Below are 15,625 nucleotides of genomic sequence, written 5' to 3'. Positions count from 1 at the left end.
GCTGCATCTAATGAACCACAAATAAAAGCTTATTACTGCAGTAAGTGACAGGGGACAGCAGCAGAACACCCCTCCAAGTTTCCAGCACCCTTCAGTTGGCTGTCAGCATTGACTACTGAATCATCTCTGTACTGTAGCTAAGCATACAAAGCCAACAGACAACACCATCTTGCCCTACCTTTGCAATTTCTAGGATGTATTACCAAGAGGGTATCAGGCAGGGTATGCTGATATGAACAGATATGTTAAACAGTCAGCTGCTAGCAGAAAATGTCTGCATTCATTGATCCCTGAAGTACTCATCTGCTCTAAACACTGAACAAGAGTTACAGAGTTCTTGTAATGATAACTCATACACAGAATTTGACATAGGAGCTTGCAATCTGCCACATGGAAGAACATCCTGTGCTGCCTGCAAGATCTTCCAAGCTCATCTTTACAACTAGTGACTATTGGTGACCTAAAAACCTCAGGTCTTAATGCATCTTGTTTAAATATCAGTTAAAAACAGATGCATGCATTACCTCTACTCGCTCACACAAAAATAATTTAGGGATTTCCACAAAGAATTATGTCAAAGTCTTACTGAAAATGAGCAAGTATGTACAGTGCACATGAAGTCTCAGTGAGAGACTACTAAAACCAAGCTTAATTCTCTAAAACAGTGTCAGTTCTCCACACTGGGAATTTGGCCTTTGATATATCAATACGCTTAAGTTAATTTTTTAAGACCAGGATTCCATCAGGAAATTCATCCATATCCTTCTCCAAAATTTCATGTGTACTTTTCCATGTGCAAGTTTTCCAGTCTCAAACAGAACAGTATGCAAAATAAATAAATCAAAAAGCACAGTGAGTAAACTAAATTATTAAAGATTAAGTTAAATGCATTTGCTTCACCTTCTTATGTCAGAAAGGAGACAGGGAAGTGAAGGATATGGCACAGGAAAAGCCTGAGAAGCTACTCAATGTTTTCAGCTTTGACTAAGACAGATTTATACCAGGTGCTTCAAAAACTACTGTCTAAGAAAAAAAAAAAAAAAAAAAAAAAAAAAAAAAAAAAAAAAAAAAAATCAGTAATATTAAAGTTCTCCCTTCCAATTCTGGTAACAGGAAAGTAACACACTGAAAACAAGAAACTTCACCAATTTACTCAACAGCTGCACTCCTGTTTCACAGAGGTATGTAGAACACATGTAAAGATTCACAAATACACAGGGGAAACAATGACTGAGGGAAAAAGCATTTTGTTCCAGGAAGTTAATAAATTACTCCTTTTTTTTTGTTTGTGCAACAGTACAGAGAGTGTTGAGCTTTCTACTTCATTTATCAAAGAAAATGTACAGTTAAGTCAACATTCTTAAGTAAACCCCTCAGAAAGAAGGCAGGTAAAGCTCAAAGAAAAGGTGTAAATTAACCATACATTAAGTTCTAACACACAGTAGCAGTGCCTTTAAACAGTCTTCCAGAGGAAGAGATACTAACAGGGATTTTGGAAATATCTTAATATGCCCAAGCACTACAAGCTAATATTAGAAAGAATGTTTTCCCCAGAATTTCTCTTCCCCTTCAATTTTTCACACAATTCCAAAACCACTTAATTCATCGGGAATTTAAATAAAAGACACAAATGCTCAGTGATGTCCTTCCCTATAGCTAATTTACAACACAGGTACCAACTACTTCTTCCCCTACCACCTCCCACAGGGCCCTAAAAAGAACAAAAGGATCAGGTGAGAAACAGTCTCTGAATAGTAACTCAAAAACTAATAGAAAATGGCAGAGGACAAAACAACATCCACAAAAACTATTCTTATTTCCAGTGTTTTAAAAAACAGTAAGTGGTATAGTCTCGTAAGTGTCACACCAGTCTGCTACATTCTATTTAGCTTATGCAAAATAGAAATTGTTCTATTTCTCCGCAAAATCCACTACAGTAAGTGGATTAGCTACACATTATTAGCAAGGCTCTTCTCTGAGGCACTAAGAGGTCTGACTCTGAAGGTGAATTTCTGCATTTATTGAGACAGGGCACAGAAAAGAAGCAGCAGGAATCCTTCTTTTAAGAGAACTAAGAAAGCAGTAAGTGGTAGAGGTAATTCAGCTGGCAGAGAAAGTGCACTTGAAAAGCATGTGGAGAAAAGTGTTATCAACTGTTTTGCAAGCCTATCACAATTGGATTACTTGATCCAGAATAAACAGCACCAGTGTAAGCTGACCTAGCAGATTCTGTTCACCTCGGAGAGCAATCTGCTTCTGGGACTGCTTGTTCCTTCTGGGTTTTAGCCAAGCATTTGTGATTCAATGATTGAACAGGACATAATCATGGGATCTTGGGAGTCCATTATGGACAACTCTTACTACCACCTCCATGAAACAAACTCCTTCACACCATGAAGCTGTGTCCCACAAACACTGTACAAGACTACAAACCATAAAAAATATTAGTCAAGTTTTTCTAGCAAAATATAGGTGGCTTCTGAAAGCTTAAAAATAAAGGAACTGAAGCCTCAACAACTTAACATTTTATTACAAATATTTATAGGATGCATCAAGAAGAAGAGGAAACGTTAAAACACAATAAAATACAACCCAAGTAATAACAAGAAAACAACAACTCTTCATCAGGTGAGCTCAAGGTTGCCAGGAGCCTTCTGTTACACCCAATCTTGACCTCCAAACCTTGAATATGAAGCTTTTAAATATGCATCTTCAAAAAAGCTATCAGCCAGCAACCCTTACAGCCCCTGTCTAACTGGGTCTGTCTCAATAGCTTGGAGGAAATGGCTCCTATATACAGTACATATCCCAACTATCAGTGCTACTGAGTGGCCAGTCCAATCACCTGGATTTGACTACTTATCTTGTTTGGAAACCTTGGCTAGACACCACACTTCTTCTCTAGCCCTAGAGAGTTGGTTTTGAAGAACTTTCTGAACTTACCACATCAACTTTGTATTCTTACCAAATGAAGAAAAAAACCCTCATGTCCTAGTAAGGAACAACATTAATGCTCAATCCCTTTTTTTATTAAATTCACCTGCAAAAAAGCAGAATTGAACATGTTTGGGGGGGGTTTCTTAGTTTGGGGGGGGGTTGAGTTATTTTTGTTGTTTTTCTGTTTGTTGTTCTTGTTGCTAGCTGAATTTGGATAATTAGAGAGGATTAAAGAATCTACATACAGAGCACAGTCAAGAGACTTTTCACTTGCAAGCCTGACTTTGCAGACGCTGCCATGTTTCAAATTCCATACTTGCTCCAGCAATTACACGTGCTGTTGTTTCCCACAAGTTTTCCAAAGTTGAAGTTCAGCTCAATGAAGTATCACATCCGCTATTTTTAGAATACCTGACCACCTAAACCACAGATTCACACAGTGATCATCCAGGGTTTGAAGTCACCTCTGGAGACCACCAAGTGCCTTTCTCAAGCTGGGCTAACTAGAGCTAAGCTGCCCTGGACCACATCCAGACAGCTTCTGAGCACCTCTGACATGGGATATTCAAATACCTCTTTGTTTCATTCCTAAAAAGTCAGTACAGAAATCTCCCTCAAGAACTTGAAAAAGAGCAAGAAGATCTGGAAGTATGTCAATGGATGTGAAATTCTATCCACATAAGGTGGGAGATCATCCTTCCCATCTACTCAGCCCTAGCTGAAGCCACATCTGGAGGGCTGGGCCCAGTTCTGTTCTCCTCAGTTAAAGACAAGACAAGGAGCTACCAGAAAGGGGCAGAGGAGGCCACAAAGGTGATTTGGGGCCTGGAACATCTCTCTCACGAGGAGAGACTGCAGGAACTGGGCCTGTTCAGTCTGGAGAAGAGACCGCTGAGAGGGGGTCTCATTAATACATATAAATATCTCAAAGGTGGGTACCAAGAGGGTGGTCCCAGATTTTTCAGTGCTGCCCAGCGATAGTAGGGGGAGCAAAGGCCATAAACACGAGAAGTTTCACCTCAACATGAGGAAGAAGTTCTTTACACTGAGGGTGGCAGAGCACTGGAACAGGCTGCTCAGGGAAGCATGAAGACATTCCAAACCCACCTGGACACCATCCTGTGTCACCTGTTCTAAGTGACCCTGCCTTGGCAGGGGGTTAGGACAGGATGATTTCCAGAGGTGTCTTCCAACACTAAATGTTCTGAGATTGCTTAAGATACATTAGCACTTAACCAAAATTTAAATCATTTTAAGAATGCAATGCAACGCAACATACTCAACCCTCCACTATCACTCCCCAACTACTTTACCATCAGAATATTTAGTTCAACTTTTAAAGAGCCAGTAACTCAAGGAGACTGTTGCCAGGTTTAAGCGAGAAGCAATTTTCCTAACTTTCCATTATGGGTGAAAATCTTTTGAACCACCTCCCAGTCATGACAGTTAGAATATTACCCATTTCAATGGTTTGACAAAGTCCAGAATAAATGAACAGCAGTCCCCATGACCTACTTGCCAGAGACCTTTCCCTGAAAGATGGGCAGAAAAAAGACGTATCTGATTTCATGTGTTAGCAATGCAAAATCCAAGACACCCAAGATATTATGTTTGACTCTACTAACACATTTGTCCAACAATTTCATTTCTCCTCAGTCTGAGTGCTGTAAAAGCCCTTCTTTCACTGCTGCCACACGAGATCCCCACTGTGCTAAGTCAGAGCTTGATAATGACCCTCCTGAATTATTATGAGCAGTATACATACACCAAAAGATACAAATCAGGAAGATAAAACCCCTCATAACTATAAAACTATCCAGGGCACTCTCAGGTAAATCATCCAGCAGCCTAGTGGTTCTCTTTTGTCTTTTCATACCAATAATCCCTGACATCCCACCTGCAACTGTAAAAAAACAAAAAGGCAACTCTTTCTACACCTGAAGTTTCAGAAGTCCAACTGCATTGTGTTTGCTTAAGTATGAAAAACCTCAATTTTGACAGAGGCAACCAGCATCTACAGGCATCAAAAGTTACTCAATTACCAGCATCATCAGTTTTATGTCTCGAATCTATGGTAAACCATTTGTTTTGTGACACTGCTCCAACAAACCTCTGGCACAAGAAATGCTGCAACAGACACACTGTTTCTTCAGGCATGGTTTCCTTTAATCTTTCATATACAAGTACCAACAAACTCCTTCAATTCTAAGCAGATAAGTTGTCACATAAGAGACTTCTAAACCCTCCTCTTTGTTCTCTGTCGAAAAAAAAAATCTCACTTTAAGAGCAATTGTTTTCATACAGAAACAACCTGAGTTCAAAAAAAAAAAAAAAAAAAAAAAAGCAAGTCCCAACCTATCAGATATCCAATCCACTATGCACCACTACTTGGTGTCTGAAAAGAAACTTAACCTAATTAAAAAAAAAAAAAAAAAAAAAAAACTGAAAAAAGGAAATCAGGACAGAGTATGTCAAACATGCAACTTCACTTTTCCCAAATTACCACCTTTTACAATCTCTTTATTAAGTAAGTTTTTAGAGTCCGTTTTATGCATCAAGTATTCCACTGGCATTCAAGTCTGTTTATATGGAATTTCTTTCAATGCATTACCTCACTGAGTTAAATGCTCACCTTCCTCCTCAGCACAATCTGTCATACAGGAGTAACACCGTCTCACAACCAGGAAATCTCACATAATGAATCACTCAAACTTACTGTAAGTGTTAATGGGCATAAGGCACAAAATAGCTCATAACACTTGATTTTTGTATAGATTGCCAAAGTACTTTTTATTCTGCTTTCTATTCTCTGCATCTGCTTAGCTCAACTGGTACACAGGACTCAAAACTCTGGCAACACAATGAAGTTATTTAAACACTGGCAGTTATAAACAACTTAAACCAGATGGCTAGCTCTCCTCTGAGCTGAAAGCTTAAGAGAAAGAGTCATGAGAGCTTGGTTGTGCTCACTGGACCTGATTTCCTCAACCTCTAAGTCTAGTCTAACTCTGAAAGACTACCCTAACACAGGTTCAACCATTCTTCTACTTTTCATCACCTTTTTCTACTATGGAAATAGATACCAGACATTTGCTATTTCTTGTATTCAAAAATAACCTATTTCAATCAAAACCTGTTAAAGCACAGGAGCTCCTATCTACATCACAAAAGCCAAGCTGGCCATGTCCAGGAGAGCAGAGCACCATTATACGTAATGGTTACTTGGGAAGACAAAAGCTGTAAATGCAAACATCTTCCTCTTCATCCAGCTTTATATACTAGGCAGAATGTCATATGGTCCGGAATATTCCTTTGATCCGTTTGGGTCAACTGTCCTGGTGGCATTTCCCTCCAACAAGCTCCCATGCACCCCAACTTCCTCACCAGCGTGGCAGTACTTGTGTTCAGCACCAGTACATAAGTACTTTGTACAAAAGTATAGCTCCATACTAGTCACTGTGAAGAAAATCAACTCTATCCCAGACAAAACAAGCACACTCTCTCACAGTAACAGCCCAGAATCTACAATGTTTTCTATGAAGTCTACCCAGAGATATAAAGACACTTCTAATCATCATGCCTTTGGTATGCTGTACCATTTTCTTCCACTCACCTCCCAATGGCTAAACTTGTCAAAATAGAGCAGGATGCCATGTAGAGGGACCTGGGCAAGGTTGTAAAGTGGCAATCTCAGAAGATTTAACAAGACCAAGATACAAGAACAAGTACAATGTACTGCATCTGGGTCACAGTAAGTCTGTATATCACCACTGCAGAATGAACAAACTGAGAGCAGCCCTGTGAGCAGGACTGGGGGTGCTGGTGGGTGAGAGCTGGACATGACCCAGCTATGGGCACTTGCAGCCCAGAAAGCCAAACCTGTCCTGGGCTGCATCCAAAGCAGCGTGGGCAGCAGGGCAGGGAGGGGATTCTGCTCCACCTGGAACCCTGCATCCAGCTCTGGGGTCCCAGCACAGGAAGGACATGGACCTGTCTGAGTTCAGAGGAAGGCCACACAATTTGGCAGAGGGATGGAAGAAGGACCTTTCATACAAAGAAAGGTTAGGAGAACTGGGACTGCTCAGCCTAGAGAAGAGAAGAGAAAGCTTTGAGTTGACATAACTACACCTTTCCAGTACTTTGAAGAAGCCTACTAGAAAGATGGAGAGGGACTTTCTGCAAGGGCAAGTAGTGATAAGACAAGAGGAAACAGCTTCAGAGTGAAAAAGAGTAGGTTTATATTAGATATTAGGAAGAAAAACATTACAGTGAAAGTGGTGAGGCACTGGAATAGGTTGCCCAGAGTTGTGAATGCCTCATCCCTGGAAGTGTTCAAGGCCAGGCTATATGAAGCTCTGAACAGCCTGGTATAGTGGAAAGTGTCCCTGCACATGGCAGGGGGTTATATCAAATGATCGTTAAGGTACCTTCCAATTTAAACCATTTTATGATTTTTACAGTGGTGACTTTGACAAGTATTACAAAACCCTCTTCTTACTGAGCTCAAAAACTTGTGGAAGTTTATTTCTAGTCTCATCAGTAGTATTTTTGTCCTTTATTTAGAATTAATTTAATTTAGGATGATAAAACGCTTGAGTTTGTCAAAAATAGAGGAGTGACACTAGAGCACTGGCTCAGAAAAGACACCTAGCTATTTCTGTAACAAGAAAATTACTTGTGCCTTTAGTATTATCTGTAATTTTTACTGGTACATCCATTCACAGACAAAAAGCCATAATGTAGCATCCTTGATGTCAAATACAAATAGAAAAGATAAATGCCAGCATGCAGATGAAATTTTCAAAGAATATTAAAAATCAGGATTTCTTCCATCAAGCTCTTAACTAAACCACAAACTTATGAAAAGAAACAGCCATCTCTCTAAGTAAGAACCACCTAGTATAATTTCAGGCTCCAATACAATTCTAGCAGTCTTGCATGCTGATTAGAACTCCAAGGATTATGTTAGCAGTAAAGCCTGAACACAGTGGAAATGAGCTTCCCTAACAAGCTTATGCAGATAGAAGAACTCTGACCCCCCAAACAGTTTTGGTGAAAGGCTACAAAAATGATGAGGAGATGGCTGTGGCAAAAAATTTGTCTGAGATTGAGTGATAGCTTCCATTCTATCAGACAACAAGCCTAGTAAAAATGTACTCAGCTATCAATTGCCTCCAGTCTTCACCATTTCATTAGAGGATGTTGCTGATTACTTTACTCCTCCTCTCAAACATGCAAGGTTTTTTTTCTTCTATCTAAACAACTATTTAGGTAATGCAAGGTTTTTCCAGATGGACAGGAATCAAGGCTGAGACACTTTTTAGAGGTATCCAGCATCAGGACAACATATGTTTAAACATATGAGAACTTATTCTGACAGCTACTAACACTGACAGGCACAGAACAATGACCATACAGAACACAGACTCTCTGGGCAGAGCAGGAGACATCCAAAACCCAACTGGACATTGACTGGGGCAGCTTGCTCTAGGCCAACCCTGCTTTAAACTAACGATTGAACTAGACTATCTCCTGAAGTGCCTGCCAATCTAAATCATTTCAGTCATTAATATAACTTAAGTACCTTTGATAGTTTTTAATATATTTAAAAAGCTAAAGCATGCACTAGAGAGGGCTATTAACCACTAGCATCAACTCCACACTGAACACAAGAAGAATACATCACATCTGTGTCCTGTTTTCCTGCAACTAGAGAAAGATCTTTTCAGATGTTTCCATGTCATCCTATTATTTCACCTGTAATGACATATAGTGTTCACTTATAGTATATTTCATTAACATTCAAGAGCATTTCCATTGGAGTACATTATGGTACACCTACACATCAACTTTTACCTTCCACAATTTTGTCAACAGGAACACTGCTTAACAGGCAAGATAAGGCAATGAGAAAAAGCAGAAGAGAGACTTAAGGAATACCCAAGATTTTATTGTTCAGACCAAGGTACTTGTAGTAATTTTTTGGTTTAGTGTTTTTAATCAAGTTTCCAACCAGCATTGTGACATAATCCACAAGAATGTTGGGATAAGAAGATATCATCCATACACCCTGTGGATGGACTGATACCTTTAAAACGACCTTTAGAGAAAGCACGAACAGTAAAACAAAGGATATACTTGTGTTACACGATTAATCAACACAAATGGAGAAAGAATTAACAAACACAAGACTCCACAAAAATTACCTGGCAAACTAGCATTCAACTTCTAAAAATCACCTCAATACGAATTTTTTATGTACTCATTTATGAAATTTTTATATTATAACTATTTGCACAGTTTTCCATTTAACAGGCAACTCCCTTCTCCAGTTTATCAGATGAAATACATTCTAGAAAACAGACGAGAACAGTGTTCTCAAGAGTACATAAAGCATTCCAGTTCTGCTCAGGAGAATAGCCTATTTTTTCTTTAAAAGTCCCACCTTCCCCCAAGCTTATACATCTGCCACTGTTACCAGCATGAATAGATAAGTAAATGCAAGACCTGTGTCAAGACAATATTTCATTCAAAAGAGTCCTGCCAACACCACCTTCATTTCCTAGGGAAATCAATGCAAATAATGAATTATCAATTAGCAAGAAAGCCTGGAAAATAAAGCTTTATGCTTCAAAATTTTTGATAAAGATACAACTCTTGGAATACCAAGTTGGTATACCTCCCCAGTTCTCTTCTGACATTTATACTGCAGTCTATGTCCTCAAGGCAGTTTGTGACAGCTTCTTTACCGAGCACAGACAGACAAGATGCGACATGCCTTTATAGAAGCTTCAGAACTGAATTCTTCAATGCTAAGAAACAGCTGCATGCAGGCCATAAAAAGAAGGGCAAAGACACACATGGGAATGAATTGAAGCAGACGGAAACTGCCTCAAACAGCAACTGTTGAATGATCCATTGTGCAAGTTCACCATCATTGTTCTGGCTTTCTAGGATTTTTCTCCTGCACATATCAGATTTTGCCTATGTAATTCTTCATCAGAGTCCCCACAGACATCTCCTGAAAGCACTGTTTTACAGCTGTGCTACACTGAACTGCTTCTGTGGTCACCATGCCCATCTGCTTAATCCCTTCTTGCTTAGAGCACCTGTTAGACTGAGCACACTTGAGTTTTTCTGTTACAGCCACCTCTCCAGTGCTGAACTACCAAGCACCTCTGACTTTATTTTATTTGCCTGTTAACCGTAGTTTTGCTTCAATCCACCTCCTTCAGTCCTGAGGGATGCCGCAATGAGGAATTTTAAAGCACTGCTGGCAAAATTATAAAGGACAAAAAGACTGGAAAACAGTCAGACTTGAGTCAGACATCTTCTAATTATTTCTAGCTTAGTATCTATACAACCTGAATTCACCAAATACCTATCTCTAAACACAGATATGTCTGTTAAACAGACCCATACCAAGAAGTAAATAATTCAAATTGAACACTGTGCTTAATTCTACTGATAATTCAATGCATTCTCATTTTTCACATAAAATACTGTCACACATTGTGCACAAGGAGCCATTAAGAACAAAGGAGAAACAGTCCTGAAACATAAAATGTCTCTTTTGTAAGGCTTTTGTAACCTTACCAGCGCCTTGCTGGCTTAGTAAATGTTGGAAAAGGAGAAACAACATACGCCAGTATCAGTCACAACTATCCACAGGAGGCCATCTCTGCTTCTGGGAGCTCCACAAAGAAGGTCAGGCACACGAGAAAACACCACCAAACCTGCATATTCCACTTCTTGATTCATCTTGCATTAATTTGGTAGAAGATATAGATGAAAAATGAAGACAACTGATACCTTAATATGAACAACAGTAGCTTACTGCTACTGAACTAAGGAGTATCCAATTGCAGGATCAGTAATTTTCTCATTGGTAGGAGGCCCCACAGCAAATACAGCTACTTGAAGTCCTCATAGGTCCCAATTCTGTCTCCAAAGGCATGTAAGTCAGACAACTTAAAAAAGCACCTGCTACCTGCTTCTCACAAATGACAGTGGGAAATATACAAAATCCCAGGGTCACCAACAACCCAAGTTAACACAATTAATTTTGTGCCCACGTGTGATGTGGAGAACGGAGGGATGAAAACACAGGTCTGTGTTTTTACATCATTTCCAATGATGTTTTACTGTTACACAGCAGTTGTACTGCAGATTTCAAGGGTGAACACACTTAGCTTAAGTAAGTTTCATAATAAAATGTACTTTAAAAGGCACAAAAATACTGACTATACACCAAAAGGCTGTGATCTATATATACTGTATACCTATACAGTAGGTCAAAAGCACTTGCTAATCAAAAAACAGCAAAGCACTTCCAGGAAAGTATACTGCAGGTAACTGTCACGAAGTGTGCATTTAGAGAAAGAGCCATAGAGATTGCCAGCTGCTTGCTATCAAGAGCATGCCAAGTGACACTCTCCTTAATATATTGATGACATTGTCCTGGTTTGCTACAGAAATGGACCTTGAGGAGAGGCAATTTTTAATTAAGCTGTAAAGTTATTACAACTCACTGGACTGAAAAAATACTTAAAAATTCATGTCAGCTTCTCTAGAAGAGAGTCATCAAGTACTCCTTTTATACAATTCCTTCTTGATGTTATTTGGAAAGGAGGAGATTGAACATCTCTCCTAGATAAAAGCGAGAAGCCTCTGTGGCAGGACAATCTCAACATTTAGACACATAAGAAGCATTAACTAAGGATATGCAAGAGTCTCATCTGACTACTATACAACCGGGAGTTTTATCCTTCCCTACAATATCAGTCTCCGTCCAGGCTTCAAGTTTCTTTTGTACTTGTTCACGACTGGATTCAGCAGCTTGCATAGATAGAGTAAGCTTCTTCACAACATTCCCACATTGTATTTGTGTAGTTGGATGCTTGCTAGCTGCACCACCATCTGTTTGGCCACTCCAATGCATCAAAATGACTCTCAAGACTTCTCCTGAGAAAAGTGGGAGTCTGAAATGGATAGAAAACAAGACTTTGCCACTAATTCTGTCAGGCCAAAACATTAACTGAAGTTAATCATAGACCACAGTGGGTCACCTTGTCCAATCTCTCTGCTCTAATAGCTTCCTCCTAGAGCACTGTTGCACACAATTGCATCTATATAGTTCTTGAGAAATCTGTGAGGGAGACTCCATAACTTCTCTGGACAGCCTGTTCTAGTGTGCAGTCACCTGCACAGTAAAGAAGCACTTACTCAGGTGGAACTTGCTGTGCATTGATTTCTGCCCAATGCCTCTCATCCTATTTCTCTGCACCACAACCTGGCTCTGATCTCGACACCCTCCCTTCAGGTACTCAGACATTGATGGGGGCCAGCTGTCTCTTCTGGAGGCCGAACAGGCCCAGCTCCCTCAGCATTTCACCATAAAAGAGATGCTCGAGTGCCTTAATCCTCTTTGTCACCCTCCACTGGACCTGCTCCAGGAGCTCCTTGTCTGTTTACTGAGGAGCCCAGAACTGGACACAGCATTCCAGGTGATGTCTCACCAGGGCTGAGTAGAGGGGCAGGATCACCTTCTGTGACCTGCTGGCACTGCTCCTCTTAATGCAGCCCACGATGTCACTGGCCTTCTTGGCCACCAGGGCACACTGCTGGCTCATGGAGGGCTTGTTGTCCACCAGGACCCCCAGCTCCTTCTCCACAGAGCTGCTTTCCAGCAGGTCACCCCCAGCCTGTGCTGGTGCCTGGGGTTGTTCCTCCCCAGGTGCAGGACCCTGCATTTGCCTTTGCTGAATTTCAGAAGGTTCCTCTCTGCCCATCTCTCCAGCCTGTTGAGGTCCTGCTGAAGGGCTGCACAGCCCTCTGGGCTATCAGCCACTCCTCCCAGCTTTGTGCTGTCGGTGAAATTGCTGAGGAGGCCTCTGCACCTTCATCCAAGTCACTGATGGATAAACTGAACACGCCTGGGCCCACCCTTGAACCTTGGGGTCACCACTAGTGACAGACCTCCAGCTGGAACCCGTACCACACTGATTATACTCCTCTGGGATAACACTACAATGGCAAGTTCCTAGCAGTCCCACATGAGCAGTTTTAGATCCACTTAACTCCTGCAATTTAAGGAGAAGATTTCTTGTTCATCTTAACATGTATTTTAAGATATAGCATGACTACAGAAGACAGCAACCATTATGGATTTAATCTGCAAGACAGTCCAAACATGGAAAAAATCGTCATGAGGTAGAATGCACTAGAAGTGCAAGTCCAGATTGCCAACACCAAGCTGTAAGGTGGCTGACACCTAGGGAGGGACAGAACACTGTAACAGACTGCCCCTAGAGGGGGCAGATGTCCCATTCCTGGAATACTCAAGGTCAGATTAGATGGGATTCAGAAAAACTTAAGATGCCCCTCCTCTTCGCATGGGAGTTGGCCTATGTGACCTAAAGGGCCCTTCCAATCCAAACAGTTCTATGATTCTAATTTTTCAGTGCCTTTAGAGGCCACTGACATTAAGGACAGCAGGCAGGGAAGAACACATAATATGACGGTGAAGATGAAGAACAACTTCATGTTCAGTCATGTTTCCCATAACCCCTCAGGTAGTTACCTGGTTTTTCATGACCACTACTATTTATCCCACAGAAGACACTGGCATAAGCTGCTTAAACACATATTCCATTCCTTCCCACCTCCAAGGTCTAAGACAATTGGCAATATCAGATTTCAAGTTAAATAATTTTGAACTAAAGTGAAGTAAACACAGAAAAAGGGCAGTTAGCCATTATTAAAATACGTGAGCCAGAAGCAATATCTTAACTACTTACAATCCTCACCCTCTCTGCTATCATTTCCTTTCATGGGCACGAGTTCCTTACCATACCTCTGCACCCTAGTCCTCCTGGGATCACCCAGTATAATATAACACAGAACAATGGATAGCAAATAAGGTCCTGTTGATACAAAGAAGCTGTGGTCACATATTGTTAATTGGCAAAGATGCATGCCTTTCACACATTATTAGGTCATAACTGTGCACAGAAGTATGTGACAGAAGCATTATTGTCAAAAGTAGGTTTAGACCAAAGCGTTACGGTTTTTAGTTGCTATACAGAAGTTCACTTTGCATAAAAGCACATATATGTACCTAGTCCTTTGCCTCCCCACTCTTTAAGTTACCATTTAACTGTATAATGCCACACTTCACTTCCTGAAATCAGGAAGCTAGAAATGCAGAAGTTTCATGTGGATAAACAGGGATATTAAAGTCTAACACACCATAAAATAAATCAGACTGATACGGCTCAATGAACAGGCTTACTTCAGTCTTTACAACCATCTTCCATCTCCTAACTCATTAACCACACCTTCCTACTTGACATCTCCTTTTAAGCAACATTTCCTCTCCTACTCTACCAGCTTTCTAACAAGCAAAGACAGGTATTACCCACACCAAGGCATCCTGATCCACAAGACACCATACAGCCTGTCTCTGAAAAGTCTAAACAAGGCCAAAAATCAGATGTGCTCTCCTAGAGGTGTGCCCAAAACGCCCTTTGCCATCTGAAACAATATTCTCAAAAAAACTAAAACAAAAAAACCAAAAACCAAACAAAAGGCAGCAAGTCTCACATTTAAACTGTTATACAAGCAACAACTTTGAATCTTCTGCTTTACACAGACTGGGCCACTGTTGGCCAGTAACTTGCTTGTTATAGCTCACCTCTTACACAGAGGGGCCATCACTAACATCATCACACTAACCAGGTGACGAAAATCCCTTAAGGATTTTCAGAAAAGCCTTCTGACAGCCACTGCTCTCAAGTGGTTCATGCAAAGGTACATTTTAGCTCCCAGACTTTAAGAATGTGTACCTCTAGGCTGATCCCTACCAGGAAAACAAGTTTGGACAGATCACTGTTTATTCTTTTAATAGGCCAACTTGCACAGAGGAAAAGACAACTAAATTATTTTCTCTCAAAAGAACAGTGATATACAACTCCTAAGAATTAGTAAACATTTGGGTCTACTACCATTCATGAAAAAGTTTGTTGAAAAAGTGCTGACTGATGATACACTCTAAGGGTAAGGTAGACTCATAAGGGTAGTATATAGTAGCTAACAACATTATTTGTCCCATTACTATCCCCAAATACCTAATGACTAAAGGACTGGAAAAGTGTTAAAGCAGTGTTACAAATGTTAGAGCTGTGCAAATGACTGAATTTCACCTTGAAATGCACCCATAAGTACAGCCAGTACTTTCATACTATGCTGGTGTTTCTGGTTCAACCACAGCTGAGCTTGTTTCTTTTTTGACAAAACTCAAACTCTGCCATGCCTCAGTTCTCAGTCCAGTAAATTTTGTATTGTCAGCAAAAGTGGTAGGGAGATGAGTCATTTGGGTCAGCAGGAGCTCCAGGTCATGTCCAGTCTCACCCCCCACCCACAGCAAGAGAAGCCATGTGGTGAGACTGCTCAGGCCTTTCTATGTATGGGCTGAGAAACCCTCCAAGGAGGGAAACAGCACCATCCATCTCTGTGAACACCAGGCCCACTGCCCAAGAGTTTTTGTGGAAAGAAAAGCTTTCCCTCACCCCGTCTCTATGGCCCAACTCAGCTTGCCGCCCACCAAGGCTTTCTGCCCCTAGTCCTGCTGGCATCACTTCCAGGTCTGCTGAGTTTTCAAACAGCATTAGAAGTTACATCAAGTCCA

The 15,625-nt window shown here is 40.7% G+C and overlaps 1 protein-coding gene across 8 annotated transcripts in view; it reads right to left on the bottom strand.

The window, feature by feature from the left end:
- ELAVL2 (ELAV like RNA binding protein 2) overlaps positions 1 to 15,625 on the bottom strand; it is an 88,244-nt gene that overhangs the window by 60,984 nt on the left and 11,635 nt on the right. The gene's annotated exons all lie outside the window — the stretch shown is intronic.

Source organism: Sturnus vulgaris, chromosome Z (genome assembly GCF_052056855.1).
Source record: "Sturnus vulgaris isolate bStuVul1 chromosome Z, bStuVul1.hap1, whole genome shotgun sequence".
Classification (NCBI taxonomy): domain Eukaryota; kingdom Metazoa; phylum Chordata; class Aves; order Passeriformes; family Sturnidae; genus Sturnus; species Sturnus vulgaris.
Note: the sequence above shows the minus strand (reverse complement) of the source record. Positions and strands in the feature narration are given on the sequence as shown.